This window comes from Bactrocera neohumeralis, chromosome 5 (genome assembly GCF_024586455.1).
Source record: "Bactrocera neohumeralis isolate Rockhampton chromosome 5, APGP_CSIRO_Bneo_wtdbg2-racon-allhic-juicebox.fasta_v2, whole genome shotgun sequence".
Taxonomy (NCBI): Eukaryota; Metazoa; Arthropoda; class Insecta; order Diptera; family Tephritidae; genus Bactrocera; species Bactrocera neohumeralis.
The window spans coordinates 62079858-62087836 of NC_065922.1; the positions used below are offsets into that span (position 1 = coordinate 62079858).

A 7979-nucleotide genomic window follows, 5' to 3' on the forward strand; every position below is an offset into this window, starting at 1 on the left:
TCGGTGGGATATCTGAAAGTATGTGCCCCCAAGTGCCTCAGTCTTGATCTCCCAAAAGCAGGGCAGTCAAGAAGGAAGTGCTGGCTAGTTTCCACTGCATCTTCTTCCAAGCAGCTTCTGCATGCGGCGTCCGGTAAAATTCCCAGTCTTACAGCGTGTATGCCAATGGGACAGTGGCCCGTCAAGAGCCCCATCATTAATGAGAGGCTAGCCTTGTTGAGGACAAAGAGATCCCTAGATCTCCTTCGATCTATCTTTGGCCAAAAGGCTTTTGCGACCGCGGAGGTACTAATGCTGGCCCATCGCTGACCGAGCAGCCGCGAGGCCCAGCTATCTAGTAGTAGAACACAAAAGGATGCCGGAGCACCTACCCGTTCCCATTCTACCGATAGTGATTCTAGGGTGCCTTTCCTTGCTAGCTCATCAGCTTTGCAGTTATCCGCGATTCCGCTGTGGCCCGGCACCCATACAAGTCTTATAATGAAAGCTCTCGCCGCCAGAGACAGTGACGCCAGACACTCTTCGACCAGCCCTGAACGCACTGTGAATGAGTTCAAGGCTAGAATCGCCGCTCTGCTATCCGAGTGAATGGTCACCTCCCTGAAGTTAGACGCTCTACTGAGCAGCATATCTGCTGCTACCTTGATGGCTGCAACCTCAGCCTGGAAAACACTGCAATAGTCGGGAAGTCTGAAGCTGGATTTTATGGAGAGCTCCCGACAGTACACTCCTCCACCAACCTTCCCTCCAAGCTTCGACACTTCCACCTAAGTGATGTTACATTTCTGTAGCTTAGGATTAGATTAACTAAAAGCACTGATTACATATGTAAGTCATTTCATTTTAGTAGAAAATATTAAAATTTAAGTTATCAACAACAAAGAAACATCTTCCATACAATGCTTAACAGTTTTTTAGTTTACAGTTCCCTGACCAGTTTAACCTGCTGTTTTTTTGGTTTTTGTTAGTGAGTGCCACCGAGACAAAAGCCAGACCCAGGGGTCCACTACAGGAATACTTCAAATACCTTATTAATTGTACTAACTATCTTCCCACTTACTACATCAATTAAGTCAAATATGACGTAATGTTTTTATGGCAAAACTTGACAGTTAATAAGAAGGTAAAAACATCTCAATCAAATATTTATTTTTATCGATCTAAAGTCTGCGAAAAACTTTCATGATTTATTATTTTACTAATTGAATCGTAACAAGTAAGGAAGGGCTAAGTTCGGGTGCAACAGAACATTTTATACTCTTGTAACTTACAAGAATCAAAGCCAGTATTTCTTTATGATGTAAAACGTCAACGAATGGATCGAAATCCAAGCAACTTTATAAATACATATATTATGTATAACTCGTATACTGACAGACATATAAGGTTTGTCAGAAAAACAAAAACCATTATATGTAGTATATGGAAGTTGGGGTAGTATCGACTATATTTTATCTATTTTCCCAATATCACATACTATTAACATGCCACTTATTAAATCATGATATTGGTTATATGGGGGGTAAGTCAAGTTTTCGCTCAAATTTATTTATTTTAGGCACAAAGATACACTGTTATGAGTAAAACACACTAGCTCATTTTCATTGAGATAATTCATATATTGGCCGATATATGAGTACAAAGTTACACGGAAGTTCGATTATCTTTATATTAGGTATATGGGGGTAAGGGAAGTAGTGATCCGATTCCATTTTTGACATACAGACATACCATTATAAGAGAAGGATTATGCTTTAACTTCAGTTATGCATATATACCACACATCGACCGACATTTTCGGTCAAAAGTCAACTATAGATACCGAGATCTAAATATTCGGTACCTAGGGACTTCAACAGTTTTTGTTGGATTTAAACAGTTTTTGGTCATACGGTGACATACACTAAAGATATTTTTCGTGCAGAATTTTATTATATTAATTGTTTCTTGAGTTGTGTACTGGAAACTGAACGATCAAGTGGAATTTAAAATTTGTGCTACATGGGAAGTAGGCCATTTTCACCATGTGATATAAGAATGTAAGAAGAATGCCATGTGCTAAATTTTGTCGAAATCGGTTGGTCGGGTCACGGGATTTTACCAAAAAGTGGGCGGTGCCACGCCCATCGTCCAATTATCACACCGGCTCCCATAAAGCTCTTCCGTATCATCTCGGTGGTCAAATTTATTGTCTCTGGCATATTTAGTTATTGATTTATCGCGCTTTTAGTAGTTTCATTCATTTCCACACTGTCGGTAGAAGTTTTCATAAGTCATTTGTACCCAGCAAATTTGGTTATTGTAGTTTTAGTGGTTTAGGAGATATGTATATTAAACTTGTTAGAGGGCGGAGCCCACCCCCTTTTGCGATCCCCTGTGCCAAATTACAAAATTTAGTGCCCCCTTAATGGCGATTTGTGGGCGTGGCAGTGGTCCGATTACGCCCATCTACGAACTCGAATTTTTTTTTGTACTAAGGAACCTACATACCAAGTTTCATCGAGATATCTTTACTAATGCGATCCTACCAAGTTTCATCGAGACGGACGGACAGATGCCAAATTTCAGTTTTCTATCTATCTCGCTTAGTTTTAGGTGATACCTACAACCGTTAAGTGAACAAAACTATAATACTCTGTAGCAACTGGTTGCAAGAGTATAAAAATATTGAAGTAAATTAACAAAGCGCCAGTTTAGTGTGATTGCCGAATGGTGAAGTTAACTAGTGAAGATAAAAATGTTAAAATGTGAAAATGTACTGACTAATATGAGGGCTGTGCGAAATCTACATATATATACCAATTCTTTTTAACAAAAAGGCCCACCAGAGTAAGCGGAAAATGTAATTATTTTAGATAGATTGCACTTGATCTATCAGCAACTTCACTTTCTAAGGTATACAATCTGAACTGCACCACATAGTAGGATTTTGTTGAACTTTTTATTTTGTTTAATTATTACTAGTGCATCAAAAACATATTTAGGAATTTATTAAAATTCTAATATAATTTATATCCGTTTTCCTTTTGTTTTTGCTAAGATACGACAGATATGAATACATTTGTCACAGCAATGCGGGACTAGTGTTTGCTAGTATAGCACACGTTATGCGCAAAAATAGACCGTTAGAGGAAATTAGTATACAGAAACTAAAATTTAAAATATTGCTATATTTTAATTTGTTTTGCCTTTTTTCTATCTTAACCTGCAGCGCTCTTTAACAAGCTGACGCTAGCAAACACTGCCTTATTAGCTAGCTTTGGAACATACATATACTTCGCTCTGTAGCCCTTTCCGTCAGCCTCGTATATGACTATTACATTGAATGGAGCGTGGTCATAGAACAAGTTGAGACGACCTTTCACTGCAAGTACTTTGTTTCCATTTTCATCTATAAGTAGTTTTGTTTCTTCCTTCCGGTAACCGCCTTCAGGAGCATCTAAACTATTATTAAGAAGAAAATAAGTATTGTGTCAACATTATTGATTGAAATATTTGCAACATACGACAGATTGAATGTGTCATCGATTGGCATTAGCATATAATTTTCTTGATTTATCGTGGGCACCAACTCCGCAAGTTTTGGGGAAACTCTTGAGACCTCAGCATGAGAAAGCACGCCGTAAATCACAAAAATTCCAATCGTCAAAAGTTTCATCTAAAACCATTGTTTCATAATAATTTTTAAATTTATAAAGCATGTGTATGTATAATGTTTATATAAGTATTATACCTTAAGGTCGTTTTGTGGTTTCCGGAAGTTTCGTGGCAGTCCGGACCGTCTGATGCTGCGAAAGACACTGGTTCTTTTGAACAGAGCTCAAACTGATTGTAAAACTGGCTTTATTATGTGTACAAAACGAATGTGTAATAATATGCATGCATGTAGACAAAATATACAAATCTCTTGAGTGCCATATTATCGCTAGAAGAATGCGCAGGCTATAAATAAATAATGATATGATAAAATTTTGGTGAATTTTCATCAATTAAGGTGTATAGGTCGCTGCCTTCTGCAATTATAGTCAGTACGTTTTATTGGTTTATGTTTCTTTAACCAATTATTAATCATATACGAGTACAAGATAATCAATCATCTCATTACATTATTAAGTTAAGCTAAATTTGTTGGTTGTGCGTGTGAACAGCTTTGGGGTTTACGTAATACATATGCACTGTTCAACCTTTTGAACGATTCGCTAATCCAATATACTTCACATTCACATGTTCTTTAGCTCATCAGTTAATGAAGTGTTCGTGTTTGGCAATGAAAGAGTACGGCTGAACAGTCTTGACTTAAAAGCACATATGTACATGTGTCAGGAACCTATTTGATGTATCAGAATCAAAAAACTGAGTCATAATCATTTAACTGTAACGAATTATTAAAGTGGAGGTTAAATTGAATTCCTAATATACATAGTGCGTGGATATTATTAAACTTAGTTCAAGTTTATATATGTAAATGTGTTTATTCAAGGAAAACATCAATTCTGAACAGCAGTGCCTGCCCATATATTCAATAAATTTAACCCACGATTCAAGCCGAAGAATTTGGATATTAATATCCTGAATGGAGTATCTTAAGTAAGCCACGAAGTTTCTAATACCCTGAAGCAAACGATCTGAGTCGATTTAGCCATCTCTGTATAAACGCGAACTAATCGCTTCGTTTTAGAGATATCATTCTAAAAACGTCCTCTTCTTCCTAAGAAGCCGATCATCGATAGCGTACCACCATACGATCGAGCTGACATACAAACTGAATCAAATCAAGTTTTTGTATGAACATTTTTTTATTTGTCAACTGTATTTTTCTTGTTCTCTTTCAGAGAAACTAAGAAAATAATAAATAAATAAATAATAAATTTAGTGTTTTATTATTATGAAGATAGCTGAATTATATCTCCATATAATAATGGGTTGTCAAAAAAGTCTTGCGGCATTTTTATTGAATTTTTTTTTTTTTATTGAAATTGAAATGAATTTTTGATGACTCATGCCCAGCTCTTGACCGATGCTACGGCTGCTACTATGCCGTCTCTTTCGACCAATTCAGCGATTTTATCGCAATTTTCGACGACAGGCCTTCCGGAGCGTGGCGCATCTTCGACCACCTCTACACCAGAACGAAACTGCATCGGGTCCATAAGCTGCCTTTATCGTAGTAGTACTGTAAAATATGCCGTATTTTCTCTTTATTTTGCTCCATGTTTGCGACGCTATAACTCACGACGCTATAACTCACGAACGACTTAAAAGAAACGAAAATCAATCAAACACGTGTTAGCGCGTGAAATTAGCTTTCCAAAAAGGTATAGCACGACCCGATGCGACGAATAAAACTAGAACTACGCGCTTTCAGCGTCAACCAGCGAAAATACCGCAAGTCTTTTTTGACAACCCATATTTTAACTAATTTTCATAATTTGGTTAAAAAAATATGTTAACATGTGTACAACTTTATATTCATATCATGTATGTATGTATAATAGATGATGTTCACACCTTTAATTTTAGTTCTATTTGTTTTAGTTAACATATGTTTATATAAACAAAAGTCATATGTGTATAGACATTTACACTATACTTGTGCATACATATTTGCATGCCGAACTAAGCATTAATGTGTTAAAATTAGTGGTCACATATTCGCACAGTTATCGGGTATTTCCAAACAAACTCATAACATGCTATGTCTAGCGAAAATTGGCATAGATTGTGAGTCAGCACATTCCTCTCAATTATTATTAAGTGCTCACTTAACATGTGTGAGTCATTTGAGAATAAAATTTTGTGAAGCAGAGTGGCGCAGTGGAAGCGTGCTGGGCCCATAACCCAGAGGTCCGAGGATCGAAACCTTGCTCTGCTACAAACTGTGGAAATTGTTTTCTACAAATTTTTTATTCAATTATGAATTTAATTGTACTCAGCAGTAAAGGTTAGCAAGCTTTTTGATGTGGTTCGGGAGTCTGGTTTTCTAAACGTGTTAGTGAGCTTTTTCAATGATGTGATGAAGAAGGATTATGACATAGATATTTTTAATAAGTAAGGAAGATCCGAACATTTATACTCTCGAAACTTGCAAGGATCAAAGCCGTGTAAATGCTTTCAGGTATTGGCTAAACTTTATATTAAAACCTAATTAAATCAAATGATATGTGATATAAATTCAATCACAGCTAAATTTAATAAATGGGGTATATTGGGAAAACATCAAACAAAGAATGAGAAATCCCAACTTCTTTTTGAACAAACTAAAATTATTATGTATACATATTATACTTGGGGTAATTCGTGAATCGATATAACATATTTCAGGCTTTAAACTGTAGTATATCCATTATTCCGCTTTATTTGATTTTACAAACAAATTGAACATATTGACCGATATATACGGTATAAAGTCAACCGGAGGCTTGAAATTCTGAAATTATTCATATAAATTTTTTCATATATTGTAATCTCAATTTTATCCAGTTTTAATATTAGGACATATAGTTATCAGCACTTTAGGTTATCTGTATGTTATTAAAAAACCTCACCAGTATACAAGGAATAAAGCGGATGTTTGAAAATCAGTATATTTAGTAAATGGGGACTAGGGGAAGTATTGCCCTAAAATCATTTATTTTAGACAAGAGGATACATTGAATTAGAAATAAATTATTTCTAAATTTCATTAACATTTCTTACATATTGGTTGATAGATTACATCGGTAAAGTCAACCGGAAGTTCGAAAATATTTATATTAAGTATATGCGTCGTCCATTTTCCATATACTTGTAATAGTCAACGTCTTCGGCGATTTTTACGATGAGTGAAATTATTCATCAAAAAAGTTCCATTAAATTTTGTATACGGAATCTAATTTCTGGTGCCGGAACGTCCAGAATGTTGGAAATGATCTTCGGTGATAATTGTTTGTCCGAGCAAGTGTTTTTAGTTGGTACAAATTATTCAAAGAGTGGCGAGAACGCAAACCACGTCCAGTACGGCCATCAACAACGGCTGATAATCAACACGTTAATAAAATAAAGGAATTGCTGCTTGAGAATCGACGATTAACGAAAAGTAAAAGCATTATTGGTTCCAAAATCACTAAATTTTTTCAAAAAACAGCGTTGCGTTAACGTCTGGGCGCTGGGCCGACCAATGAAAAGGAAACAACAGCCGCGGATAAGTGACCTCGCTTTTGATGACGACCCCTGCAAGCGTGTTAAGAATTATTATTTGAGGGCATTCATCCGTTCCCTTAATTGAGAAGGTGCCGCTGCCCAGCTGGTTGATGTACTCGTTAGAGTAAAGGCTCCACCGTCCAAGAAATGCGATAGACGGAACAAGGAATGAGGCGAGTAGGTCCTTATGGTATTTACTATATTGGTCATATAAAGGAGCGCAAATTCAATGGAAGAGAGACTCCGTCGCCGAGTACTGGCATTCACCCCGGTGGATGAACATATAGCTACATGCCACATCAAAGTGTAGTTCTTCAACATATCGCTGATGTGACCAAAGATATCTTCTATGAGCGCTTGGAGCGCACCTATGAGAACTGCCCCCGCCGCGATGTCAAAATCGTGCTTGGCGACTTTAACGACAGGATCGGCAAAGAAGGTATATTTGGCACCACGGTCGGTAATTTCAGCCTCCACGATGAAACATCTCCAAATAAGTTGAGGCAGATCGACTTCGCCGAGAGCCGAAATACGGTTATCTGCAGTACTAGATTCCAGCATAGAAAAATACATCAAGCTACCTGGCTGTCTCCGGATCGAAAAGCCACCAACCAGATCGATCATGTTGTGATAGACGGAAGACACGTATCCAGTGTTTTAGACGTGCGTACGCTACGAGATCCTAACGTGTACTCGGACCACCATCTTGTTGCAGCCCAGATACGCACCCGCCTCTGTGCAGCAAAAATCGCACGTCAAAAAACACGAGGAAGGCTCGACGTCGATAAACTGCAATCACA

General features: G+C 37.2%; 2 long non-coding RNA genes and 1 other non-coding gene across 3 annotated transcripts; 2 read left to right on the plus strand and 1 right to left on the minus strand.

The window, feature by feature from the left end:
• Positions 1-3997: 3997 nt before the first annotated feature.
• On the minus strand, positions 3998-7332 carry LOC126759504 (uncharacterized). The gene is made up of 2 exons (XR_007667007.1): positions 6697-7332; positions 3998-4372 (listed from the first exon to the last, which is right to left on the minus strand). It is a non-coding gene; the product is annotated as an uncharacterized LOC126759504 (long non-coding RNA).
• Positions 4328-4867, plus strand: LOC126759505 (uncharacterized). Its single transcript, XR_007667008.1, has 2 exons — positions 4328-4422; positions 4481-4867. It is a non-coding gene; the product is annotated as an uncharacterized LOC126759505 (long non-coding RNA).
• Trnam-cau (transfer RNA methionine (anticodon CAU)) lies at positions 5801-5872 on the plus strand. Its single transcript has one exon. It is a non-coding gene; the product is annotated as a tRNA-Met (tRNA).
• Positions 7333-7979: the final 647 nt, after the last annotated feature.